The sequence below is a fragment of the Rhinolophus sinicus genome, linkage group LG05 (assembly GCF_036562045.2).
Source record: "Rhinolophus sinicus isolate RSC01 linkage group LG05, ASM3656204v1, whole genome shotgun sequence".
NCBI lineage: Eukaryota > Metazoa > Chordata > Mammalia > Chiroptera > Rhinolophidae > Rhinolophus > Rhinolophus sinicus.
Window position 1 is genome coordinate 59,295,368 of NC_133755.1, and position 27,715 is coordinate 59,323,082.

The following is a 27,715-nucleotide window of genomic DNA, read 5'->3' on the forward strand; positions in this document are numbered from 1 at the left end:
ATGAGTGACGACTATAAGAAGCATTTATTTTCGGTTCATATGGAAGCTTTGTGTAAAAATAGACTCGGAGCCTGAAAAATATTAGATAGTTGTTGGTTGGCCAGTGGAGTCTCTGGCCACTTGTTCTACTTTCTTATATTTTGTGAAGTACACTGCCATTGCCTGGTGCACCTGTCATCACATCATGAATCTTTTTGGCTTCCTTTGCTGAATTAATTCTACATGTAGTAATGAGATTGCTATAGGGTAATTGTTTATAATATTTGGAAGCTTTGACACAACTAATAGTCTAATTGCAAAATAAATAAATAAACAAACAAAACAGGTATGTTTGGAATGTCTGCTAAGATGAACCATATTAAACGTATACTCTAAGAACAGCATATATACATCCTTTGCCTTTCTAACAAATTTTGCCATCTATGCATAAAAAAAAAAAAGGGCAGTAAATGTCAATAGTATTTAAGCCAGTACATGACAATATTCATATCTAATCATCAAGTCAAATCACTAGTTTCTTATTTTCTCTTGTTTGTTCATTCATTTATTCATGGATCATTTTAAGCATGGAGGTGGAGCACAGCAGTTACAAGGCCAGATGTAGTTTATGAAAGTATGAGAGAGAAGTGAGTGGCACAGGTAACCATTATTTAGACTTTATTCAGCAGGTAATGGATTGCAATTTAAAGGTTTTTAAGCAGAGAAGTGGGACATTGAAATAAACACTTTAGCTCTCAGCTTCCCAGGACAGACTTTTTGGAAAGAGTGTGAAAGTGAAAGAGAAAATTACTGATGCAAATACGATGTACATGCATTATAAAGTTTTTAAAAGGTTTCTTTCTTCCCTGAAATGAGGTGCCTAATTTTCCAACAATTGTCAATAATTTTAGGCTCAGCAGTGCCTTCCAGGGTAGACATGCAGCATATAGCATTGCAGCCTTGTGGAGGCCAAAGGACAATGATTTATCATTTATAGATCCAAGAGGTAAATAGAGGTTATAATCAATCTGTACCTTTCAGCACAACCCAAGACATTAGAATTTATCCCCAAAGGGAATATGCTGTAGGATGATGGCTGCTGTTTAAACAATTATGAGGTACAATTCCATCTAGAAATAAAAGAAGTTGCAAAAATTATGGAGAGTAACTGTAAGAATGAATATATTTCAACTAATATAGCATGTATGTATTTATGTGTATACATATACAGAGCGTGCCCAAAAATGTATACACATTTTAACGAAGGAAAACTGTATTAAAATTTTAATACTCAATATATACCAATAACAAAAGATGAATACAAGTCATGTTTGACTTCTGCAATTACAAGAGGTGCTCAACGTGGTTACCATCAGTGTCCAGACACTTTTATGGCAAACGACTGCTTGAGCAACATTGACCAGTGTCCACTTGTATACATTTTTTTGGCACACCTGTTCATGTATTGTAAAATAACACATGGAGGAATTGATTTTATTTGCCTAAAAAATAACATAATTGCATAATCAATGATACATTTGTATGACATTCACAAATGTCCTCAATTTTGGTATTCTCTTCTATTATAGTTATGCATATAGTCACAGATATACATTGAGAATATTGACAGAAAAAAACATCCATCTTATTATTTTTGTCATTTTCATTCACCACCTCCCATGTCTGAGGACATACCACAAATTCAATTTTTTCAAAAATCCTGTTTTGATCTTGTTTCACTGTTGAATGATTTCATTGTTTAATATTTCACACTACATGGTTCCTGTTTCTTTTAAGTAATCTTTTTTTGACTCTTCTTTTTTTCTTTTACTTCTCTAATTTCCCCCTCCCCTTTAAAAAGTCTTCTGGGATTAAAAAAAATAAAATAAAATAAGGCACAGTAATCATATACTAGAGCAGACGGGTTCGAATGAATCGGAGAGGTTACTCAATACGAAGGAGACCCAGAAGTAGAAGCATGCAAACAGTATCTCATTAAGTATCCCCCTGCCTGGGGAGTAGTAGTGTCTCTGAAGGATCTGAGAGAAATGATGGTAGCTGGTCAGTGGGCATCAATACAGTGCTTTGCAAGTCAGACAGGGGTGTAGACTAAATATGTAAGAAAGTAATGAACCCAGGACAGCAATCTCTCTTGGCAGTCATCATGAAGAAGTGTTATCAAATGAGATCAAACCAGAAGCTTTGATCACCACAATTCTGGTTTTGAGTGGGTCCATTCCTGATTTCTGCTTTAGAGCTGCCTCTAAGAAAGCAAATTAGGGAACAGCTATAAGATCCTTTAGGATAGGGCATCTCCAACTTTACTGCGAATGTCAGATCACCTGAAGATCTTGTTAAAATGTGCATTCGGATTCACGATATGTGGAGTAGGTCCTGAGATTCTGAATATCTACAACAACGATTTGCCAGGGAAAAGCCACTGGACGAAATTTTGAGTAACAAGACTCTTACAAGATGAATTTTCTTTTCAAGGATTTAGTAAACCATGGATAAATATACTAAAGCTCTGATCATTAAACTGTTTCTTAAAATTCTAAAAAAAAAAAAAAAAAATTATAAATCTATTTAAATATTTATTTGTCTTCAGTTTGTCCAAGGGGAAGCAGAATTAATATTTATTGATAACAGTCTATAGGAACTGTAAACACATTGTTTTATATAATATATACAATAACACTAAAAAGATTTACTTATTTTACTGGTAAAGGAACTGGATATTCAGTGGTTAAGATTCTGACACCAGATAAGGCAATTTCCATGAGGAGATATTTACTAGTCCCTTTAAATCATACTACTTTGGTGACACACTAAAATGTCCACCAATAACCAGATTCCAGTGAGCGTCTTCGTGGTAGATGAAAGGCTGGTTGAGGATTTCAGGGAAAGGAATGCCTTTAAACTACTTCAAAATGAGGCCAAATTTAGAATTAGACTGTTAGGTAGGACTGTATTTCAGATGCATATTCAAACTCCATTAAATGCTTCCTTATATGGGAGGAGTTGAGTTTGCTGGCGAATAGGATATTGCCATGAAAAGTATGTTTGGAGAGGTAAATCCTTAATTATTCATGTTATATGTCACAAAGTCCTTCCTCCTCTAAACATAGGATAAAGGAGTAAATGCTAAGAGTACAAGGTGAATTTTATGATTTCCCCATTTTGTGTCACAATCACAACCATGTTAAAGTCATCAGGCCATTTTTCAATTCCTCAGATGCACCTAACTCCTTCCGGCCTCAAGACTTTGTTTATTGTTCTCTCTCCTGAAAAGTTCTTCACATCTCCTTATATATTCCCACTCTCCATAGCTTAAATATTTTTTCTTATCCATCAGAAATTAGCTATTTCACTTTTTCAAGGAATTCATCCCTGGTTCTCTATACTAAATGAGGTCACAAAGATACCCTGTACTTTATTGTTGTAGCTTTTTCACAGTTATAATTAGGGTCTTGAATCCTTGAGAAATTTACTAAAATTATCCAAAATATTCATAAAAATATTCACTTAAGTCTGAGATTTCTTTAAATATCCTCCTTTAATATGAAAATAGCCCTCAAAATGGATTGCAAACTAGTAGTAGCCCATGGTCCAGAGGCAGCAATGGATGTGTTAGGCTCACATAGTGTTAAAAAAATGTAATGAATTACCAATATGTAAATAACTGAAGACTTTAAATAAAAATAATAATTTCTTCTCCTGAAATTCAGAACACCTGACATACCTATAACCCACTTTCCTGAATGACAATAATCAAGTAGAAATATGTGGCTTTGTACAATTTTAGATAGATCATTTATAAAATATGTCTCTTACTCACTACTACTCCTGGCTGGTTATATATCTGACTTTCTTCTCCCATTTACACAGCTTCCATGTCTCTTACAGGCATTTGAAAAGCCAACTCAGACTGGGAGGTTTACCTCTGAAATCATTATCTACCAGTAACCCTCCAGACCAGTGCTTATCAAACTTTAATGTACATATGAATCCTGAGGAATTTCATTAAAATGCAGATTGTGATTCATGGTGGTGTTCTTAGAGTCGGGATTTCCTTCTTTTTTCCTTCCTTCCTTCCTTCCTTCCTTCTTTCTTTCCTTCCTTCCTTCCTTCTTTCCTTTGTCTCAGCCGTACAAAATAACATAGTGATTAAACATTCATATACCTCACAAAGTGATAACCACAATAAGTCTATTACCCATCTGACACTATATATAGTTATTACAATATTATTGATTAGTTTCCCCATGCTGTACTTTATATCCCCGTGACTATTTTTTTTTTAAAGTTACTGTTGACATTCAATATTATTTTATATTAGTTTCAGGTATATAGCATAGTGGTTAGACATTTACATAATTTATGAAGTGATCCCCCCAATAAGTTTAGTACCCACCTGACACTATACATAGCTTTTACAGTATTATTAACTATATTCCCCATACTGTATTTTACATCCCCATGACTATTTTATAAATATTAATTTGTACTTCTTAATCCCTTCAACTTTCTCACCCAGTCCCCCAAACTCCCTCCCATCTAGTAACCATCAATTTGTTCTGTGTAGCTATGAGTTTGTTTCTATTTTGTTTGTCTGTTTATTTTGTTCTTTATATTCCACATATAAGTGACATCATAAGGCATTTGTCTTTCTCAGTCTGACTTATTGCACTTAGCATTATATCCTCTACGTCCACTCATGTTGTTGCAAATGGTAAGATTTCATTCTTTTTTATGGTACAGTAATACTCCATTGTGTAAATGCACCACCTCTTCTTTATCCAATTATCTATTGATGGGCATTTCAGTTGTTTCCATATCTTGGCTATTGTAAATAGTGCTGCAGTAAATATAGGGGTGCATATATCTAATAAGCTCCCAGGTGATGCCAAAGCTGTTGAAAAGTGGGCCACAAATTAAGTAGGAAGACAGAACTACAAGTACCTAGGTGAAAAAGAGGTCATGTGGAATTGCTAAAAGAATAGGTTAATCCTGGTAATAGCCAAAATAAAGAAGTTCAATCCTGGTGTCCTGACTCTGGGAGATAGACTTGAACACTGCTATGCATTAAGGCGCATTGAGCTATGTGAATGGAACCTTGAAAGTAAGAGATACCAAAAGGAAGGATTGACCATAGGTACTGATGGAAGACTCAGGTTAGTTAACAGGAGTGCAATCTGTCTTCACAGTAGATTGGTGGCACTAAGAGTTCTGAATCTTTTAAGAAAACTCTAGAATCCATTGATAGGTCATAGAACATGGTAAATTGTGTCCTAACTTGCAAAATTGGATTTAATTGATAAATGGAGAAGGCAAATAAGTGTATTTTCTTTATTTTTCTGACTAATCATTTTATAATATAGAGAGCATATAAAGCATAATTATTAGTTTTATGTTTCTTATATAATTATTTAAAAAATAATCTCAAGTCTGGTTAGCAGCAGTATAGTTTAGCTCCTATATGTTTAGGAACTTTTGAAAGGATGGCAACATTTTTGGTGGTTGCTCTTATATCCTGTCATAGAATGGAGTGCGGGAGCGGTGGGAGGGCGATGGGGATGAGGGCAGGGTTTTGGTGGTAAGATGTGATATGTGTACTATAGCTGGAAAGAGTTCAGTCGATCAATCTTGTGAAAACACAGTGATTCACAGGATCATACACTTTTCTCAGTATCTCACCTCATTTGTTTGTTGTCTAAACTGATTTACATGAGAAACAATTGAGTAATGATAATAGCAAAAGATGGAGGTAGATGGAAAAAGGACAGTGGAAAATAAGGAAGAACAGCGGATTTTGGAATAAAGAAGAAATGGCTGATTTTAGGTTGGGGAAAAATAGTAAGGAGAGATTATGGGGAGGATAATCTGTCACGATCAGTAAAATATGTAGAGATGTATAAAATTATTAATTGTGATTTGGGGAATAATCACTGCTTCTAACTTTGCTCTTCCGAGGACGTTACTAGACATAACCTAGTTTTCGAACAGCTTTTTCTTTATAGTATAACGATGGCTATATAAAACTTATAGGGGTTTTTGGCCACCGCCACACCGCCGTCGCTCTCTAATGCCAGCGCCGCGTCTAGGTCTCAGAGTTCCAGCTGAAAGAGAAGGGGGCTAAGCAAGGAGTTCTCTATAACATGGCCGGTACAAAGCAGACTGCTTTCAAATCTGCCAGTAGTAAAGCCCCAAAGAAGCAACTATCTACAAAACCTGCTCCCAAGAGTGCGCCCTCTACTGGAGGGGTGAAGAAACCTCATCGTTACATACCTGGTACCAATGGCACTCCGTGAAATTAGACACTGTCAGAAGTCCACTGAACTTCTGATTCGCAGGCTTCCCTTCCAGCGTCTGGGGTGAGAAATTGCTCAGGACTTCAAAACAGACCTGTGCTTCCGGAGTACAGTTATCAGGAGTTGCTTTGCAGGAGGCAAGCGAGGCCTATCTGGTTGACCTTTTTGAAGACACCACCAACATGTGAGTTATCCAAGGCCAAACGAGTAACAATTATGCCAAAAGACAATCAGCCAGCATACTGTATATGAAGAGAACGTGCTTTTAAAAATCCACTGTAATGGGAAGCATTTCATTCTTTAAAAAAAACTTTTTTTCTCTTCCTGTTTTTGGTAGTTCTGAACATTAGTTATTTTTTTTCCCCCATGGGGTCAAAAGGTATACGATTTCAAGTGGAAAAATAGGGGTCAGAAATCAGGTATTGGCAGTTTTTCATTTTCATTTATATATGAATTTTTAATGTAAATGCAGGCACATAAAGCATTAATGCATGTCAAAATGTTTTAATGAACAAGTTTCAGCAGTTCAACTTTATAACAATTATAAATAAACCTGTTAATTTTTTCTAGACAATGTCAGCAATTGAATTTTCTTAAAACAAGTAAATTTCTTATTGATGGCAACTAAATGGTATTTGTAGCATTTTTACCATACAGTAGATTTCATCCATTCACTATACTTTTCTGAGTTGTTCTACAAGTGCGTTTTTAATGTTGTCCGTCTTCTGTGCTGTTCCTATAAGTTTGCTATTAAAATACACTAAACTATTAAAAAATTGTAAATTGAAAAACTTAAAGAAGGGTTAGTCAATGTAACATAATTTTATTGATTTTACATATGAAATATATTTCTGATATATTTTAAATGCAAAATACATTTATTATTTAGTCACTGATTAAGGTTAATATTTTTTTCCCCATAGATCTGGCAGGTTTATGTAATAGCAAATTTTTTACATGCAACCTAAGATATTATGTTAACATTTAAAAAAGTGAAGTTATTCTTAAAACTGAAGATCCTTAATGCTGGGATATTCAAGCTATGTTTACGATCACATGTGATTTCCTGAGTTTGTAGTCCTGACATTGACATATCTGATCTCAAATCCACATCACAGAATTTAGGAATTGGTGTTCAATTTGCTATATTTAGTAGAATTGAATGTTTTATTTCACACTGGAAATGTCTATGGATAACAAAATAATTATAAAAGTAGTTCATAAATGCCCTAAATAATATAGAAAACCTGTAGAATATGACCTATTTTTGAAATACGAGGAGATGAAGACAAAAAAAAAGTGAATTTGCTTTATAAATTCCAGACAAATGAAATATTAAGTCTTATTGATAGAGAAACATGAGTCTTTGAGATACGTGAATATAGACAATCACACTCACGTTCACACAGTGTTTGGATAAGACACAGCCAAAAAGTAGAATAATATCCGTAGTGCATTATTACATTTTTATTCAAAGTGTCTTCCTTTATAAAATTAGGAGCAGAGATCATAGAGATATTTACAGGAAATTTTTCTCAATAATTACTAGAATATCTAACTGGCTATTTCCTACTTTACCCACATTGACTCATCCCTATTCATTTTCTCTGTCACCTCTGCCTTCTTCATTTCTTCTCCTAAGTTCATTTGAAGACTTCTCTCTAGGCCTTGCCCTGTGTAGAAGCCAGTCTTGGCAAAGAAAAACAGTACAGCCTCAGTCTCTCACTGCATAGAACTTAGAACTCAGCTATTTATAACTTATTCCTCAAGATGAAAATAGATACTGATACATAGTAAGTGATCAATAAATATTGGTTGAAATAATAAATTAATAAACAAATGAATTGTTTCCCAGCATCATTTTGTTTTTGAGTTTACTTTGCTGCCAATTAGATCTGGAGTCTTCCGATACCCTTGGAACTGCCTTCCAGTCTCCTATCTTGCTCCCAAATCAGAGTTTTCCATCTTATCTGCCTTGGCTGAAGCCTGGAACTCACAGTCAGACCCATCAATGTCTTGCTCTCCCAACTCAAGATATCAATTGCAGAATCAACCTCTTTAATCTTCTAGGTTTTGTACTTCCTTTTTTGCCTTCACCATGAGTCATCAGCAAAAGCATGAACAGTGTATCCTCAAGTTTTCTTCCAACCTTGGTAAGGATATGTTAATTTATCCTGGTCTATATTTAACTCTGCACTCTGATCTCAGGTCTTATTAACAAGCCTGGGACCAAGGCAGAGTGGGAAAAATAAGTTACATCAGGAAATATCCACAGATTTCAAAACCATCAATATCTACATTTGAAGACTAAGTATGTGAACACATAATCTGTGTTTCTTTTAACTTAATTGACTGACTAATTTTATTTCAAATAATCCATAGTGAGAGAAACTGCTGGGAAAGTGTGAAGAACTTTGCCTGAAGTGAATGGAGGAGAATTTGAGAGGGTCAGAGGTAATTAAATCATTAACCAAGTTTTAAGACTCTCATGGAGAGAAATTGTAGTCCCGGCTTCCTTTTTATGGAGAAAGTTAACCATGACATCAGTAAAATATCTGAATGGAAGTTACTAACAGCTCCTTGCCTGGCTCTAATTTCATGACAGTTTGTTTCCTAAGTTTCTGTTAAGCACTAGATTTGTGTGGAAGTGCATATGGAGGATTGGGCTTTGTGGTTATGTAAATGAAATTTGGAAATAAAAAAATCATAAAGAAAATGGAAAAAGGCAAAACCGATTTTACAATTTGTGGAGAAATACATTAAAATTAAATGCATTAACTCCTCTTGAATTTTTTATTAAATATTTGTAAGTGCAGGGAACCTTTATGAAGTATGAGATGCATGTGAAAATCTATGAAAAGTGTATGTTTTTTTGTTATTTCTTTTAGTCTTGTGCTGCTTCTGTAATATTCAAGCTCTTTGGGATGGTTTTACTGAATCTCTCCCACAAAAGACAGGCCAAGTTTCCCATCATTGCCATTTATTCAATGATCATTTATTTTCCAGCTTGTCTACCCTCTCTATTTCAATGTTATCATTGTTGAGTAATTTGTCCTAAGGCAACAATCTATCATTCACCAAAGACAACTCAACCCTCTCAGACCTTTGTAGGAAATGGCTGTAGCACTGTAGAATGTAATTTGCAAAATTACATCCTGGGATCCTGAAATCTTTCATTCACTTCGCATGATAAGTCATTTTTCTGGAAGTGGTTATGTCACCATTGCATTGTGGAAAAGGGCCAAGGGCAGATCCTTTTAGCTAGTTGAGGTCACTTGGCAAGCCTGATGACAGTTCCTGGCCATGGTGAGATTCATCCTGGTAACCAAGTAAATCTTCATTTGGCACAACAAAGACATTGAGCCCTGTAGGCTAGTATGTATTAAAATAGTCTAATTATCTATACAGAGTTCTACAATAAGACAGCACTTATTATTTTATTTTACTATCTGAATAAACTACCCTATTATGACCATATAAATATCAAATGGATGATTCATTAAATTATTTACTCCCCAAATGAAATTTATAGAGTATCTTCTGTAGTGCTGCATTAAATACAAAGGGAGAACGTTAATGAATTAGTGTGAGATAGATATCATGTCTGTCAAGAGTCATTTTAAAAATGTGGGGAGATATTTAGCAAGAAATAAAAAATAATATCTATGAAACTATTTGGTTATAGGTCTGGGAATATACATGTTCCATAATTTTAATTTTTAAAATTAGTTTCAGTTGTACAAGACAACATAATGGTTAGACATTTGCACCCCTCACAAAGTGATAAGCCCAACAAGTCTACTACCCATCTGACACCGTACATAGCTATTATAATACCATTGACTATATTCCCTATGCTGTACTTTACATCCCGTGATATATGTTATATATATATATATATATATATATATATATATATATATATATAGTATGTAATACATATATTTGACATTTAATATTATATATTTTATATTAGTTTCAGGTGTACAGCACAGTGGTTAAGCATTTGTATAATTTATGAAGTGATCCCCCCAGAAATCCAGTACCATCTGACACCCTACATAGTCTTTACAACATCATTAACTACATTTCCCATACTGTATTTCACATCGCTGTGACTATTTTGGGACTACAAATTTGTACTTTCTATCCCCTTCACCATTCTCATCCACCCTCAACTCCCCTGCCATCTAGCAACCATCAGGTTGTTCTCTGTATCTATGAGTCTATTTCTGTTTTATTTGTTCATTTATTGTTTAGATTCCACATGTAAGTGAAATCATATGATATTTGTCTTTCCCAGTCTGGCTTATGTTACTTAGTATAATATCCTCTAGATCCATCTATGTCATTGCAAATGGTAAGATTTCATTCTTTTTTATGGCAGAGTAATACTCCATTGTATAAATGTACCACATCTTCTTTATCCAGTCATCTATTGATGGGCATCAGTTATTTCCATATTTTGGCTATTGTGAATAGTGCTGCAGGAAACACAGAGGTGCACATATTTTTTTTGAATTAGTGTTTTGGGTTTCTTTGGATAAATACTCAGAAGTAGAATTGCTATGTCATAAGGTATTTCTATTTTTATTTTTTTGGGGAAATTCCACAGTGTTTTTCATAGTGGTTGCATCAATTTGCAATCCCACCAACAGTACACTAGGGTTTCCTTTTTCCTACACCTTTGCCAGTGCTTGTTTCTTGATCTTTTTGATAATAGCCATTTTGAAAGGAGTGAGGTGGTATCTCATTGTGGTTTTCATTTACATTTCTCTGATGATGAGTGACATTGAGTATTTTTTCATATTTCTATTCACTATTTGTGTATCCTCTTTGGAGAAAAGTCTTTTCAGGTTCTCTGCCCATTTTTGAATAGGATTATTTGTTTTTTTGGTGTTGAGTTGTATGAGTTTTTTTATATACATATAAATTTTGTATATTAACCCATTATCAGATGTATCATTGGCAAATATCTTCTCCCATTTATCATGATGTCATTTTGTTTGATTGATGGTTTCCTTTGCTGTGAAAAAAACTTTTTAGTTTGATGTAGTCCCATTTTTAAATTTTTTCTTTTGTTTCCCTTGCCTGAGGAGATAGATCAGTAAAAATATTACTAAGGATAATGTCTTAGAGTTTACTTCCTATATTTTCTTCTAGGAGTTTTGTGGTTTCAGGTCTTACATTCAAGTCTTTAATCCGTTTTGAGTTTATTATTGTGTATGGCATGAGAAAGTGGTTAAGTTTCATTTTTTTGCATGTATCTGTCCAGTTTTCCCAGCACCATTTAGTGAATAGACTGTCTTTACCCCAGTGTAAAATTTTGCCATAGATTAAATAACCATATAAACATGGATTTATCTCTGGGCTCTCTATTCTGTTCCATTGATCTACATGTTATTTTTATGCCAATACCATGCCATTTGGATTACTAGAGCCTTGTAGTATAATTTGATATCAAGTAGTGTGATACCTTCAGCTTTGTTCTTATTTTTCAGGATTGCTGTGGCTATCTCAGGTCTTTTATGGTTCCATATAAATTATAGGGTTATTTATTTTAGTTCTGTGAAAAATGCTATTGGTGTTTTGATATGGATTGCATTGAAACTATATATTGCTCTCAATAATATGGACATCTTATGTATATTAATTCTTCCTATCCATGAGCCTGGTATATGTTTCTGTTTATTTGTTCCTTCTTTATTTTCTCTCATAAATGTCTTATAATTTTCTGAGTACAGGTCTTTTACTTCCTTGGTTAAATTTATTCCTAAGTTTTTTTTGATACAATTGTAAATGGGATTCTTTTATTAATTTATCTTTCTTATAGTTTGTTATTGGTGTATAAAATGCAACCAATATCTGGATATTAGTTTTGTATTCTACTACTTTACTAAATTGATTTACCAGTTCTAATTGTTTTTTGGTAGAATCTTTTGGGTTCTCTATATACAGTATCATGTTACCTGCAAATAATGACAGTCTTACACCTTCCTTTCCTATTTGGATGCCTTTTATTTCTTTTTCTTGTCTGATTGCTGTGGCTAGGACTACCAGATCTTTGTGGAATAAAACTGATGAAAGTGGGCATCATTGTCTTGTTCCTGATCTTGAGGATGATGCTCTTAGCTTTTCCCTATTGAATAGCTGTGGGTTGTCATATATGGCCTTTATTATGTCGAAACAGTTTCCCTTATTCCCACTTTGCTGAGTTTATATCATAAATGGATGCTGGATTTTGACAAATGCTTGTTCTGCATTTATTGATTTGACCATATAATTTTTTTTATTTTTCATTTTGTTTATGTGATGTATCACATTAATTGATTTAATTGATTAATTGATTGGCCTATAGTTTTCTTTTCTTTCTTTCTTTTTTTTGTCTTTTTTTTTTTTTTTTTGTCATGTCTTTGTCTGGTTTTGGAATCAGGGTAATTGTGGTCTCATAAAATGAGCTTGGGAGCCTGCCTCCCTTTGTGTTCTATAATTTATTGTAATTTTGCTGTGGTCCTGAGATGCAGTAGGTATAGCATTTACCTAATCCACCATCTTAGACCTGCACCATGGTCCATAATTTAAAAATACATGCTTAATGAGGCTTCTGGAATAATCAAATTATCAAATGGGAGATGGTGGAGAAGACATACTGGGACAGAAATTGACATTTGCAAGGCCTGTAAGCCAGTTATACCAGTTGAGTTGAGGAGAGAGAGAGAGAGAGAAAGAGAGAGAGAGAGAGAGAGAGAGAGAGAGAGAGAGAGACATTAAATAGTACACAAATGTCAAAAATATCTTCAAATTTTTATTTTAGAGTTATACAAGATTCCCTAAAAGTTCATGATATAGCTATTGAGGGTCTCCCTCTACAGTTATAAATAATTTACCTGGTTTCAAGTCCCCTCTTTGCCGTATTCTAGCCCTACATACTTGAAAATTCACCTAATATTTCTGGTTATTCTATGGGGTACATACACATATGTAAATATATTTTTTTCATTTACTAGTTGATAAACAGACTGCAAAATGCTTATATTCTTAAACTTTTATTTAGAACTAAATTTTAGTGTTGGGCATGCCAAAAAATAAAATCAAAGAATCACTTTCTAAAGAAATTGTCAATTATCCACAACGAAAGAAGTAGGTGATAAGGTTTTGATGTAGTACCTGACAGGATGGTAGTGAAAATCTAGGAGATGTTCAGACCAGAATAGTTGTGCTGTATGATGGGTATTCCCATGGGCAGTTTCATGGAGTATGCAGAATTTGAGCATCAGTGCATAGTACGATTTATTTCATGGGATTCTTGAACAGGAATCAGAACCGGTTATTTTTGCAATACTCAAACCTGTGCATCAGAGTACAAGTGTGTTGGTCTGTGATAAAAGCCTCTGGATAAAAGTCTCTTCCTTTTCCAGATTTACTAGCTGATTCTTCTTATTGCTTGGACATCCTGATGATAGAGATTTGCATGTTAAGGTGTAAAGTGGGACCAAGAATTTTCCGGGAGCAGCCACCTGGTACCAAGTTGTAAAAATGTCTTGAATGATGGTAACTTAAAAGACCTAATGATCCAGGCTAAATGGAAGATAAACCTAAGCAGAGTGCAGAACCATTCCAAAGAAATGTTGGCTTTGAAGGAAGTTCATTTTTCATGCCACATGGGTCCTCTCTGAAGATGATTAAAAAAAAAAAAAAAAAAAAAAGCAAACTGAGGACATTTTGTTCTCCCCATGCAGCTCATAGTAAAATATGACAATACCAGTGCTCACACTGGAATTTCCATTAGTACTGGAGAATCTATATCCATATGGCTTGGGAATGTCCCTCAGCCAATAATTCTTAGAAGAAAATTATAAGTGCACTAAGGGGCATTGTTAGCAATGATATTCTCTTAACCTTACAGCAATGTATTTCAGTTTATGGAACTTATTCCGGCATTTACAGACCTTTGGGGAAAGTACTGAATGTGGGTTTAATCACCATGGTTAGATAAGTGAATGCCCAGGGTGATAAAATTGTTTTTAAAAGCACACTCCTTCTCTCAATTTCAACAGGTGTTGGAAAAGTGGATTTGTATGGAATATTCATGCCCTCATATAAATATATGTATCTAGTGAAGAAAATGAAAGGTGTTCCTATAAAAATTCATTACCAATACGGGTACATTAAGACAACCAAATTGTTGGTTGCTAGCATAAAATCAATTGTGCTTTGTTAGAGAAAGTTAAATCCACAAAACAATTGTGGAGACATTCGCAGGACTGTAGGCACTGATGGCTAGAACAGCTTGAGCCAATGCATTTTTATGAGACAGATATGATTCATTCATTTGCAGGTAACTAAAATTCTCTTCCCTCCTTATGAAGCAGTTGCTCTAGCAACACAGGTGCCCACATGAGTCATCATGTGTATTGCTTTGTCTTTACCTCTGCATTGATCTTCTCTCTAATATGAGAGGTTTACAAAAGAGAGAGAGAGAGATTAAAAAAAAAAAAAAATGCTTTGGTGGTATTCATCAAGAAAAGACCCTACCTAGGAAATGAGAGTTTTTGAATGTTTTCCCCCCACCAATGTGCATTTATTTAATAGTGTTGTAATGCAGTGTCAAGTGTGTATCTTGCTTCTTTCCCTACTTCTTCAATACAGGTGTCCCCTCCATCTGAAAGTGTTCCTATGAAACCTTTTGTGAGCCTAAATGGTGTAAAGCAAAGAAGCAATTACCATTTATATGGAAAGAAAAAAATGAGTATATCCAGACCCCCCAAAGTAACCTACCAAATATACTTAATTGTGTCCAGTTTTATTCTAAGTGTAATACTTTTCTGGTACCTTAGGACACACCTTGCTAACGGATTTACAAAATAAGGCGTGATAAAGCACAGACGCACATAGACACAGTTCAAAACTCTTGATGCTGAGTGTAGTGTCCAGGGAAGGAGCTTGGCGGCGCCACTCTGGCGGTTTGAATTGCGCACTGCCTCCAGTGATGGCTTTCTATAAAGTGAATGCCGAACAAACTTTTGCTTGCTGTCTTTTTTTGTAAAATTGAAAATTTGTTTCGATTAGCGAAAACAGGTACTAATGTAAGTCTTCTGTAAAAGTGAAGTGGCGTACTGCAAACTCTCAAAAAGTGGAGGATATCTGTACTTAGTTTAAGCGGTTCCTCAGTAAAGTTTCCCAGACACCATGTTCACTCAGATCTCTAGTGCGCCTGAAATTGTGTAACAATTCACATATGGACCATTCCTTTGGCTGCCTTGTCCTTTGGTTACTGTTTTTGCATGATAATACTGAATACTTAGGGTTGTGATAGAAATAAGCACGGTGTGTGATATGAACACAAAGGAGGAAAATGGGACGCAGTAGACTCCAAAGTTGCTCCGTGGCCTGGAAGAATTCTCCTCAGAGGAAACAAGCCATTACTGTAAGTGAGCACTGCTCATTTACATAAGCTAAAGGTCGTTTTTATCATTTTCCTTACCAGCTGACAGAAATTATACCTAAAGTGTAGGCATATATGTCTACATAATTTCAGGAGAGGTTTCTGCTAGAAAAATATTATGGGGCCATGATATTACCTATACTTGTTACATATATTGACTGAATTGACTGGCTAATTAATGCCTGTACATATATTATACAGAACCTACACTTGACAAACACATACGTGGATGAGTACCATTTTTAGCACAGCTCTATGTCCCTTACAGTGATTTCACTTATACGTGGACTCTAAAAAGCAAAATAAATGAACAAACAAAACAGAAACAAAGTCATATATACGGAGAACAAATTAATAGTTACCAAAAGGGACAGAGGTGGAAGAGGAAAGGTGAAAAAAGGGAAAAGGATTAAGACGTACGAATTTCCAATTATAATAGTCTCAGGGATGTAAAACAACTTTTTTTTTTAAAAGGGCTTTGTGGTTAAACAGCACCATGGAAACTCCTGACTCTGCCTCTTGCTGGATGTATGACTATGGGGGAGAATTTCCTCATCTTTAGTATGAAGAACATAAAAATAATCACTATTTGTTTGTTAGTGTAAGGATTGAATGGGAGAAAATATAGTATGTGTGACATAGATTAGCTACTGAAACTTAATAAAAGTAAAGTAGTATGATGGCTGTACTTGTATTTCAGGACTGCATCTGTTTTCTCGGCCTCCCCTCCTTTCCTTCCCTCATTTTCCTTTTACAGCTGTTCTTTGAGTACCTTCTTGGATCAGGTGCTTTTGTAAATACCTGGGAGTGTTTGTGATGTAGACAGAACAGTTCTCTGCTTCCCTCTAAACTCTCTCACCGGAACCATATTTATTCATTTAATTGTTGTTTGTTGAAGCTTGAATTTACATCTTTAAAAGTTTTTAAGTTTGCTTACAATAGGACACATTGTAACTAAGATGACTTAACTTTAAATATTAAGTTAAAATATTATATGGAGGAAATTGGGTATAAATATGCTAAATATTTTGGCTAATCGAATTACTGTAATTAAACATAAATTCAATTGTGCAGTCATTTCAGCCTGGGCATAAGGGGGTTTGTGATAGGTGAGGAGTCTGATGAATATTTTCAAAGTTTGGCTAGATCTGACTCCTGGCCCTGAAGGATAAAAGTTGCCTTCAACAAGTGGGATCAGGGGAAGTTGATCTATAAATCTATGTCCCTAAGTGTTTTCTGTTGGGGGATATCTATCATATAAGCATGGTAGAATTTCATTAAATATAACTAAGTGAGGCTACATGTTTTGCAAAACATTTGTCCAGTTTGCTACTGTTTCTGTGTTTCCTTATGACACACTCAACTATAAATTGCAATTTGATGTATCACCCACTAAGTGACCAAACTGAATGCATAATGCAATATTTGGAGCTGAAGAATAATTTTTGGATAGCTAGTGTATCAACAAACTAATTCTGTCCATTTGTTTGGTATTTTACAGTTTACAAAGTGCTTTGGAATATATTATCACTTTTAGAAACACAGCTGAAATATATTAGAAACAGCTCTGGGTTTGAAGTCGGATGATTTGCATTCATCTCTACCCACTGCAGCCTTATAACTGCTGCATCTATTTCTGTAACTTCCTCTTCCTGACTCAACCCTCCCAGAATGATTCTGCAGATAAGCATCTACAACTTAGCAAAATGTTTTAAGTTTTAATTCTTTTATAACTTAAAAAAAAAAAAATTTCTACAAGGGAATGTTGGGGTAGACCATTACGGAAAGGAAAACAATTTAGTTCTTAACCAACCATAACAGATAAAAAATATGTCTTATTTCCCTGAATTTCTTTTCAGACAGTGGTGTGGAATCTCTTCATCTCCTAACCTTTTTCAGTCATCTCCCCTCTGTACTGCTGTCTCCACTCCGCAGGCAAGGGGAGAACTTCCATAGAGCTCTGTGCTCATTGTTAAAAACAATCAATTAATCAACTCTGGTCTTTCAGATAACATTGATCACTTCTTTTTGTATAACTTCTTTGTCTTATTTTATTAAAATTTCTATCCAGTTCTGTTATATTACCAGAGATAACATTCTCTCTTCCTCCATTGAGTTAGAAAAGGAAAACCAGATAGCAATAAAGGGGAGATGATGTGCCCCAGTAGGCAGAAGAGACCTTGGAGGGAGAACCAATGTCATTTCAATGTTGTTTTGTTGTTCATTTTTGTTTGCTTAGTTTATATAGAAGAACATTGTTCTATACATCTCGTCTTCTTCTTACTTTGGTTCTTCAGTACCTTTTAGAAGATGTAGCCATACTGTCCTGTGTCTGTCAGCCTTGTTTCTTTTTTATTGCTTTACAAAATTCCATTTCAAGTATTCATGAATCCTATTTTCTATTCTACAGGTGACAGGCATCTAGATTGCCTCCAATTCCTTGCAACGTTACATCCACTATTCTTTCCTTGTGAATTATATGAACATTTCTTCTGGAAACACATCCAAGACTGGAACTGCTCTCTCATGGGGTATACATCATCCTCATATCACAAAGTGTCACCAGATATTACTATGATCAGCAGTACACAAGTATTCCCCTTGCTCCAAATTCTTGGCAGCAATTGGTTTTATTAAGTGGTCTGTTTGTCTCTAGTGGATATATAGTAGTATCTCATGATCACTTTAACTCACATTTATCTAGTGATAAATGAAGTTGAACATTTTATATTTCTCATGCCCAGGACTATTTTTTTAAGACTATTTTTTAAACCAGTTTTTAGTTTACGATAAAATTGAGGCAAACATACAGAAATTTCCAAAGTATTCCCTCTCCTCAGACATGCACAGCTTCCTGCATTATCAATGTCCATCACCAGAGTTGTGCATTTGTTACCATGGATGAAACTACACCTATAGATCATATCAGCTGAAGTCCATAGTTTACATTATGATTTATTTTTGGCTTTGTACAATCTATGGATTTGGACAAATGTATAATGGCATATAGCCATCATTATAGTATCATACAGAGCCTTTTCCCTGCCCTAAACATCCTCTGTCTTCTGCCAATTCATCTTTCCCTCCCCTCCTCCACCCCTGGAAACCACGGATCCTTTCACTGTCTCCACAGTTTTGCATTTTCCAGAATGTCATATAGTTGGAATCATACAGTATGTAGTCTTTTCAGATTGGCTCCTTTCACTTGGTAGTATGCATATAAATTTCATCCATGTCTTCCCAAGGCTTGATTCCTCATTTATTTTTAGTGCTGAATAATATTCCATTGTCTGAATGTACCACAGTTGACTTACTCGTCAGCTATTGAAGGATATGATTGTTGCTTCCAAATTTTGACAATTATGAATAAAGCTGAATTTTACACTTTGGTGTATGATTCATTTTGAGTTACTTTTGGGGAAGGGTATAAGATCTGCATCTTGATCCCCCCCATTTTGTTTTTGTTTTTGCATGTGGATATCCAGCTCCATTCGTTCAAAAGACTATCTTTGTTCCATTATATTTTATTCCTTTGTCAAAGATCAATCAACTATATTGATGGGGATATATTTCTAGGATCTCTATTCTGTTCCACTGCTCTATTTTTCCATTTATTTTCCAATACTAAATTGTTTTGATTATTGTAGCTTTATAGCAAGTCTTAAAGTTGAGTGGCCTCAATCCTCCAACTTCGCTCTTGTCCTTCAATATAGTGCTGGATACTCTGGGTCTTTTGCCTCTTCATTTAAAATTTAAAAGCAGTTGCCAATATCCACAAATAATTTGCTTGGCTATTGACTGTGATTTGATTGAATCTATGGATCAAACTGAGACAAACTGACTTCTTGATCATATTGAATTTCCCTATCCATGAATATGGAATATCTCTCCATTTATTTATTTTTTCTTTGATTTTGTTCATCAGAGTTTTGTAGTTTTCCTCAAATAGATCTTGTACACATTTTGTTAGATTTATACCTAAATATTTCATTTTGGTGGGAGTACTAAGGTGAATAGCATTGTGTTTTTAATTTCAAATTCCACTTGTTCATTACTGGTATATAGGAATACAATTAAGTTTTATATATTAATATCATATTCTGCATTTTTCTATAATTGCTAATTAATTCTGGGAGGTCTTTTGTAATTTTTTTTTAGATTTGTTTTATATAGACAATCATGTCATCTGTGAACAAAGACAGTTTTATGTCTTCTTTCCCAATATGTATACCTTTTACTCTGGGATTACTTTTTAATTAAGGTGACTAATGCTGTAAGGGCTGTTTATTTTCCCTTCTGTGGATTTCCTATTCATACTCTTCATCTCTTTTGTTGGATGTTTTGTCTTTCTTTTTTGTTTATTTTAGGAGTTTATTATAAATTCTAATATTAATTTTTTGTTGGATTTACACATTGCAAATCTCTTCTTCTAGTCTGTCAATAGTCTGTAATTATGTTTGTCATTTGTTAAAAAAGAAGCATTAACTTTGTATGCGTCTTTATGCAGACATTTTTAACAAAATTGTAGATGATATTTTCAAAATAAGTTTGGCAAAAAAAATTGTAAAAACATGCTCTGTATTCTGGATCCAGGAATACGTAAATACTCTAAATACTGAGAGCATAGAATTAAGATACTATTTTAAAGGGGTGAACAGACTGGATTTGTTTGTTTTGATGGTTGATTGCTTGATTTGTTATTTGTTCATCCATTGTATAATCTATTGTATTATTTTTCTATTTGTCTAGTGATTGCTATAGTTTCTAAATCTTTATTAACTATGCTATGAATAATCTACAAAATAAAATTCATAAAATAATTTTTATAAAATAGAGACAGCTGAAAATTAATCTGTAATATAAAAATAAATTTGTAAAATCATGAGACATGAGACATGAAGTAATAATGTAAGCCAAAGTCATCTTATTTTTAAATAAACAATTTCCTCATAGACTATAACTGACTAAATTATTTTTAGAAGACAGAAAAAGAGTTAAAGAGTTTTAAGTTTTATCCTTGAAATTTTCTTTCCAGTGGTCAGTAACCAAATTTATCCCTTTGGACTTTCTAATCATATATTATTTTTCCAATTCAACAATTTCCAAAATCTTTGAAAAACTGAATTTAACACTTCCTTTGATGATTCCATGGCATATAAGGCTGTACCAAAATTTTAAAAGTCTTTCCACCCTGTGATATTTCCTCCAAGGCAGAAGTTCTGAAGAGGAAAACATTCATCTCAAGAACTAATAGGGTCTTATGCACATGATGCCAAAATAATAAGTTGATTTCAGCAATCTTGGTTAAAAGTCTATCAATCTGGATTTTAGTGTAATATTAAACCCAGGAAAATATTAATAATAAATATCTAGATGGTAAGATCTACAGGGAAACATGAAAGTTCCATCAATTATTTGAAAAACTCAGAATTTGTTCTGAATTGCCTCAGAGGAAAGGACAAGAAGCAGAGAGCCAAATTTTAGCTTCATTTAAGAAATAATATTTTAAAGCACAAATTGTTCAACAATAAAATAGACTGACTCAAAAGACAGGGAGTCTGTTATAAAAGTCTAACTGACCCTGGAAAAGAGAAAAAGAACATGTGACTGGAAATAAATGAAGGCAAATATTTGGTAATTTTATTTTTCAAAAAGCAGCTCTTATGTTGGAAAGGTGAAGAGGTAGGAGGAATTAGGTTTTATTTAAAAACTTGTATGTCATTATCTCCATTTTCTGTACCTCTCTCCATCCTACTTCAAAATATTAAGATATTAAGTGTTCCAGCTCTATTTTCCCTTGTCCTACTCTCAGTAAATTCTATACTCATAAAATAATCTGGAATTAAATATATAAATAAAGTTCTTTAAAAATATTTGCATTTTAACTAAGATGGGAATTTCACATGAAATTAAGATAATATAATGTTGAACTTTCTGGCATTGTCTACTGTGATTAAAACTACTAGAGAAGCTCAGATGCCCAGAAGTAAATCTTAGTTAATGCTAATAATAGAAGTACTGTTCTAATTTAATGGATTGATCCATAGTAAAATTGCATTCATCTTTGTGAGTGCATGTGAGCATGCTCCTTCCCTAAAACATGCATACACACACACACACACACACACACACAGACACACACACACACTCACACCTCATTCTCACAGAGAAAATCTGTTCTTCATGTCTAACATATAACTACCAAGAAACCAAAAGTAATATCTGGGCCAGAGTTCCCTGCTTAACCTCTACATTTCATGGGTTCTTCAGCAATCAGTATATACCGTACATAATCAAAATCTCTTAAGTAGAAAGGCTTGACTCATGTCGAACTCTCGCTGTAGCTAAATTTAAGATCTGTTATTCATTCTCAAATATTGTCGTTTCTGGAAAGCTTTATATATAATCATTTGTTTCTTCTGGCTTTTTGGTGACTTACCATGTAATGTGATTTTGTTTAAAAAAATCTAGTATCAAACAGTGGTATAGAAAATTTCATTTATGTGAATAATTTTGAGTCTTCCTTATCTAATTCTATTTTCCTGTGTTAAATATTGACAATATACTTTTTCTTAATGGAACTCAGAAGGTCATCTTGGAAAAATAAGGGACCAAATTGAGCAGGAGGGAGAACTAATGTGAACTTGAAGAATAGGGGTTGAGTAAAGTAGCTTTTAAATACTTAAAATATACCATTTGGAATGTTAAAAGTTGATGGAAAAATCAAGGTCCAATTCAGGAACACCCTTATAAAACACAGCACAGTTTTGTTAACTAGAACCAAATACATGGGAAAGAACTTGGGTGTAGAGGAGAGCTTCTCCACAGCACTGGGATATGGAATGGGAGGAAACAGAAAAAAGGATCTGGATTTCTAAGACACACAGGCATAAATGATCAGGTGGTAAGATTTCGCCTTATCATGGGATATTCAGGAGTGACCTCTTGGAGACATTTCATAAAGTGCTCAGTGCAGCTGCCCAGTAGGATTCTCTAATCAAATACTATCCCACTGTGGGCTAATAATCATCCCTGGTTTCTGGAGTGGAATATTATTCTGCAGGTGCCCGTGTACTCATTAGACAGGAGCAAGATGGATCCAAGCCAAGGAAAGAATTAATGTTCTCTTTGTGCTACTTTACAAAGCCATTTTTTCACAATCTTTACAAACCCATTTTCTTCACCAGTGTATTATTATAAAGCATAGTTTTGCTCCATGTAAGGAGAGTAACTATAGCTTTAATTGATCTGTTAATTCATAACATTTACAATCAACTTCATGTAATTTCATATGGAAAAAAAAAACTTAAGCTTTGTTAGTTAGCCTTCCTGTGTATTCACTAGGTGTATCAACTGAAAAGAAGAAAATTTCTGCTGGCCAACACTTCTTCCCTTCCTTTGGCCCAGGGAAGTTCAAACTACTCAATGGCTAAGAATCATTCGATTTTTATTTAGATGAAACACAGATTTCATCCTTTTATTTTTAATTCTCAAGACTATAAAGAATTTTGCCATTGTTATACTTTCTTACTTTTTTAAGCATTGTCTAAATTACCATTTACTCAACATGAGTTATGCTGAAGAGTCTATAATCTTCAATTTTTCAAGATATATTAATCAATATAACATGTTTGGGGAGGAACATTGTGAGACTAAAGTTGCAAAGTCTAGTTAAGATAATATGTTAGAAATGGACAACAAGAAGGGACAAAACTGAAACATTATGGATAGACTTTATTTTTCAAAAAAATAAAAATGGCTTCTTTTTTTAACTTCCTTGGTGGCCATGACTTTGACTCCAAAACTTAGTCACTTATAAACATAATTTTGCCGGCCTATTGTCACTCTCTGTTCCTAAATTACACGAGCCATTATTCCCTACTGGGGATAGTTGGACCTGTAAAGGAATGAGGAATAGCTGAATCCAAATAATTTTCTTTGCATTTATTGTTAGTTCTGTTGCCAGGAGATGGCTTAAAGAGCAGGAATCATTGTGGTTCTCATGTCTACTCATGATGCTCTTTGTCCCTTCACTCTGAATTAATAATTTAGTCACCTTAACATCTCCTTCTTGCTCGTCTCTCCACATGCCAGCAAGTTGTATTTTTTGTTTTCCTATACTATCCCTCATATATGTGTCTCTCTTTGTCCCTACACTAAGTAATACAAATTATAATAATGCACTCAGGTTAATAAATAACAGCTATTGAATACTTGTTAAGTGTCAGGCACCTTGTGAAGTAATTCACATGCCTTCTCTCAATGAATGGTCACAGTAACACTGGTGTCATCCCCATTTTATCAGTAAGGAAAATGAGGCTCAGAATAGTTAAACGCATTATTCAAAACCACAGAGCAAGAAAGTAGATTAGGATGTGAATCAAGAAAAGTCTGAGCATCTGAGCCCTGCTCTACACCTCCTCTTTCCAGGTCATACCTTGTGCAGATATGTTCTAGTATACATTTCCCTCAACACTGCTGCATGATGTCATCTTCTTAATAAGCATCTCTAACCATATCACTGTCCTTAAGGATTGTTCCCACTTACTAAAGGGAGTAGAGTAGTGATTTAGATGGTGGGCTCTGGCAGTCGTCTGGGTTTGAAACTGTTCAAGTACATAAAATCCTCTAATGTCCTCTTTGTTGGACTTTAGACTCTTGAAGAGTAAGACTGAGACGGGACATGGCAATCAACATGTACTGGGTCAGGGATTACGTTTACTTTGAGATCTCCTCCAGCAACCCATACCTTTTAAGCATACTATTTTTGCTTCACGTTACAAGTTGCAGTCTTGTTGAGTTTTATCTGAAGGCTCATCGTTTTGGTATTAAATTCAACATCAGTGATTTAGTGTCAGCAAACACTGTCATGTTAAAGGAATACTATTAACTTATACTGTGTTTTTATTTGATTCATGTGTTTGTTGAATAAGGCCTGCAAGTGTAAATAACTTATTTCTAGTTTTAGGTTTATGTGCTTGAATAATATTATAATAAAATTTTAAAATCAGAAACAAAAAAAAGTAGTGTGCTTTTATAGATGACAAGATATTTCCAGCATGCTTATAATGCTTGCCGACAAGCTGCTAAAGAAATTGAGGAAGAAACAACAACTGAGGCCAACTTGTCTGCTAGGGAGCTTTTTTTGTCACAGCAATATGCATCTCTGCCTGCAACACATATCAGGGGAAAATGCAGTGTTGCCCTTCCAAATGAGACAGACAGTATTGTCAGATCTTGATAAAGAGGATACCTCTTTCTACTCATTGATTTATGACCTCTCAGTGAAAGCACTACGAGCTGACAAAGGTGATATCAAAGTGGAACCTAGATATCAAGCAGACATTCCAGAAATGCTCTTAAAAGGAGAATTAGTTGAGAAGGAATAATCAAAATTGGAAGTTAAAATTTGGGACCCAAACAGCCCACTTACAGATTGACAGATTGACCAGTTTTTAGTTGTAACATGCTTTTGGGACATTCCCTTGAGCAACTGATTGCAGCAGTTCTGTAAGGCAGCCTGGTTTGCATGTGAGGGCAGCTGCAGCTTCTGGAGACATCACCTTGTTTCATGTTCTGGATACATTGTATAGGCACAGCTATGATTTGAGCGTTGCAATTAGTGTCTTAATGCCACTCAGAGAACCTGTTTTATGCAGAGAGGAAATGGAAAATGGTCAGCCTCTGAAGCTAGTTTATTTGAAGAGGCACTAGAAAAATATGGTCGACTTCAAAGATATATGTCAAGATTTTCTCCGTTGGAAATCATCGATTAGCTCCACTAAATATTATTACATATGGAAAACTATTAACAGATATGCTCAGCAGAAACATCTAAAAGCAACTCAAGCTGAGAGTAAACTGAAGCAAGTGTATGCATATCCCAATTCACAAACCAAATCCCAACCATAGCCTCCAGCAATGGTAAACCTGGAGCTATGAATGCAGCCATGGAGACCACATACCAGCCACAGGGTCCCTTCTTAGGGCAAGCCTGTGAGAGTTGCTATGCTACATAATCTCATCAATGGTATGCTTAGGGCCCACCTAATATGCAGTGTAGATTATGTATAACCTGTTGGTTCTATTGGAAAAAACATGGAGGCCTGAAAATGCCCACCCAGTCAGAAGAAAAGTTATCTCCCATTCCAAGTACAAAGGACCCCAGTGTCAGAAGCTACACGTCTCTCTAGGCCAGGCAGGGGATGCCAGTTTTAAACACTGGGAGCCCAAGGTCTGCATGAAGACCCACCAACCTTTCTTCCCTTATACTATATATTTCACAAAATCTGCCTGTCAGGTCTGCAAAAATACCCTCCAGCTGGAGCAGTGAAATGGCTTTTTGTTCTTATTAATCACACTAGCATTAGGACAGATTATAAGATGCTTTTAAATTCTGAAACTTACATCTTGTGCTTCTAACCATTCTCTCTCTCTCTCTCTCTCTCTCTCTCTCTCTCTCTCTCTCTCTCTCTCTTTGTTTTGTTTTTGTTTGCAATAAACATAAGTTCTGTGTAAAAAAAAAACAACAGTGAGACTGAGTCTTATTGAGTCACATATCAGCCACAAGTACCTGGTTCCTAGTCTCACACATTGTAGTCACTCTCCAAATATTTATAGGAATGAGCTTAACTGAACAAAGATGAAACCTTCTAAAAAGATAATTTTGATTACATAAAATAAGCTAATGTTGCCACTTTTTTGAAATACTGATGGCATGAGATAGAATCAAGCTATTTGTTAATTGGTGTAAGAGAAGAATACAAATAACAAATATGCAATGATGTAGTAAAATCATCACAAGCACATAAAGGTTGATCTCTAATTTTGTTGTGAATAAACACAATTTGTGGATTAACTCTGAGCCCCTGTGTCCTAATCAAGATCATCTTTGTAATGGGATATTTTCCATTTGACTCTCCTATCTTCTAGCACTCTCTCATACTAACTAGTCTATGCCCCATTGCACCCATTCAGTCTAGTTTACGACTTCCAGCATCTTCTAAAACACAAAATCTATTTTCGGTCCTACAGAACTTCCTTTATCTATTTTTGGGTTCTTGTAGTAAAGGAGGAATTGTCTTCTCCTGTTACTCCAACCAAACTGAAAATTCTACTCAAAAAAATCTTGTCAACTTAGACCTGCCTCACAGATATGTCACACTGGGCCACCACTCAAATTTCTTGAGACCTACTGAAAAACTGCATAATGTACACTATGGATTGTCCGGTCCAGCACGACGAGAGTTGTAGGGAGCGAGGAGTGGGGGTGCAGGGTTAAGAAAAGACAGTAGCCATGAATATAGTTAAACTGGGCCAAGGGACAGGCAGCCTCGTGGTCTGGGTTGGAGTGCCTAATGGGGCCTGCGCATTAGCTTTTATTAGTTAGGTGGGGAAGCAAAGGAGATAAAGCTTGTCAGTCTCAAGATCTATGAATTCCATACACCATAATAGGAAACTGATTCAAGCCAATCACCCTTGCCTGCAGGCAGCAGCACCTTAAGTCTCAACTTCCCTAAGGGACAAAACCTATATGCATATGAATAGATGGAGAGCACGTCATTGAATCACCTACCTTGCAGATTTTGGGAAGGGATGCAGCCACAGAGGCAGAGGCTTTTCTTAGCCAGGGGAAGGTAGGGGGCTGAGCCCACCTCTATGAACCCCGTGGGTTTTCCTGTTGGTCCGCACTCAACTGCGCCTGTCTTAGGTTGCTTTTCACGTAGAAAGTTGTAACCGTCATTGGCTGACCTGTCATTGGGACCAAACAGAGAGACATAAAGTGCAAACACAAAGGTTTAGCAAAGTCCTTGAAAGGATCTGTCTTACAGACTCTCCTTTCTTTGGGGGCAACTGCAAGGAAACAAATGGTTAAGCTGCTGCGTGGCGACAATGGATAACTTACCTCTCTCATACAAAGTCTAGGACAAATTATTTCTTAAGAGAAATCTGCTTTAAATTCGAAAATTGTTTTAGGAAT

The 27,715-nt window shown here is 35.0% G+C and overlaps 1 pseudogene; it reads left to right on the plus strand.

The window, feature by feature from the left end:
* The first annotated feature begins 24,418 nt into the window (after positions 1–24,418).
* On the plus strand, positions 24,419–26,068 carry LOC109457256 (metastasis-associated protein MTA3; annotated as a pseudogene).
* The last annotated feature ends 1,647 nt before the right edge of the window (positions 26,069–27,715 follow it).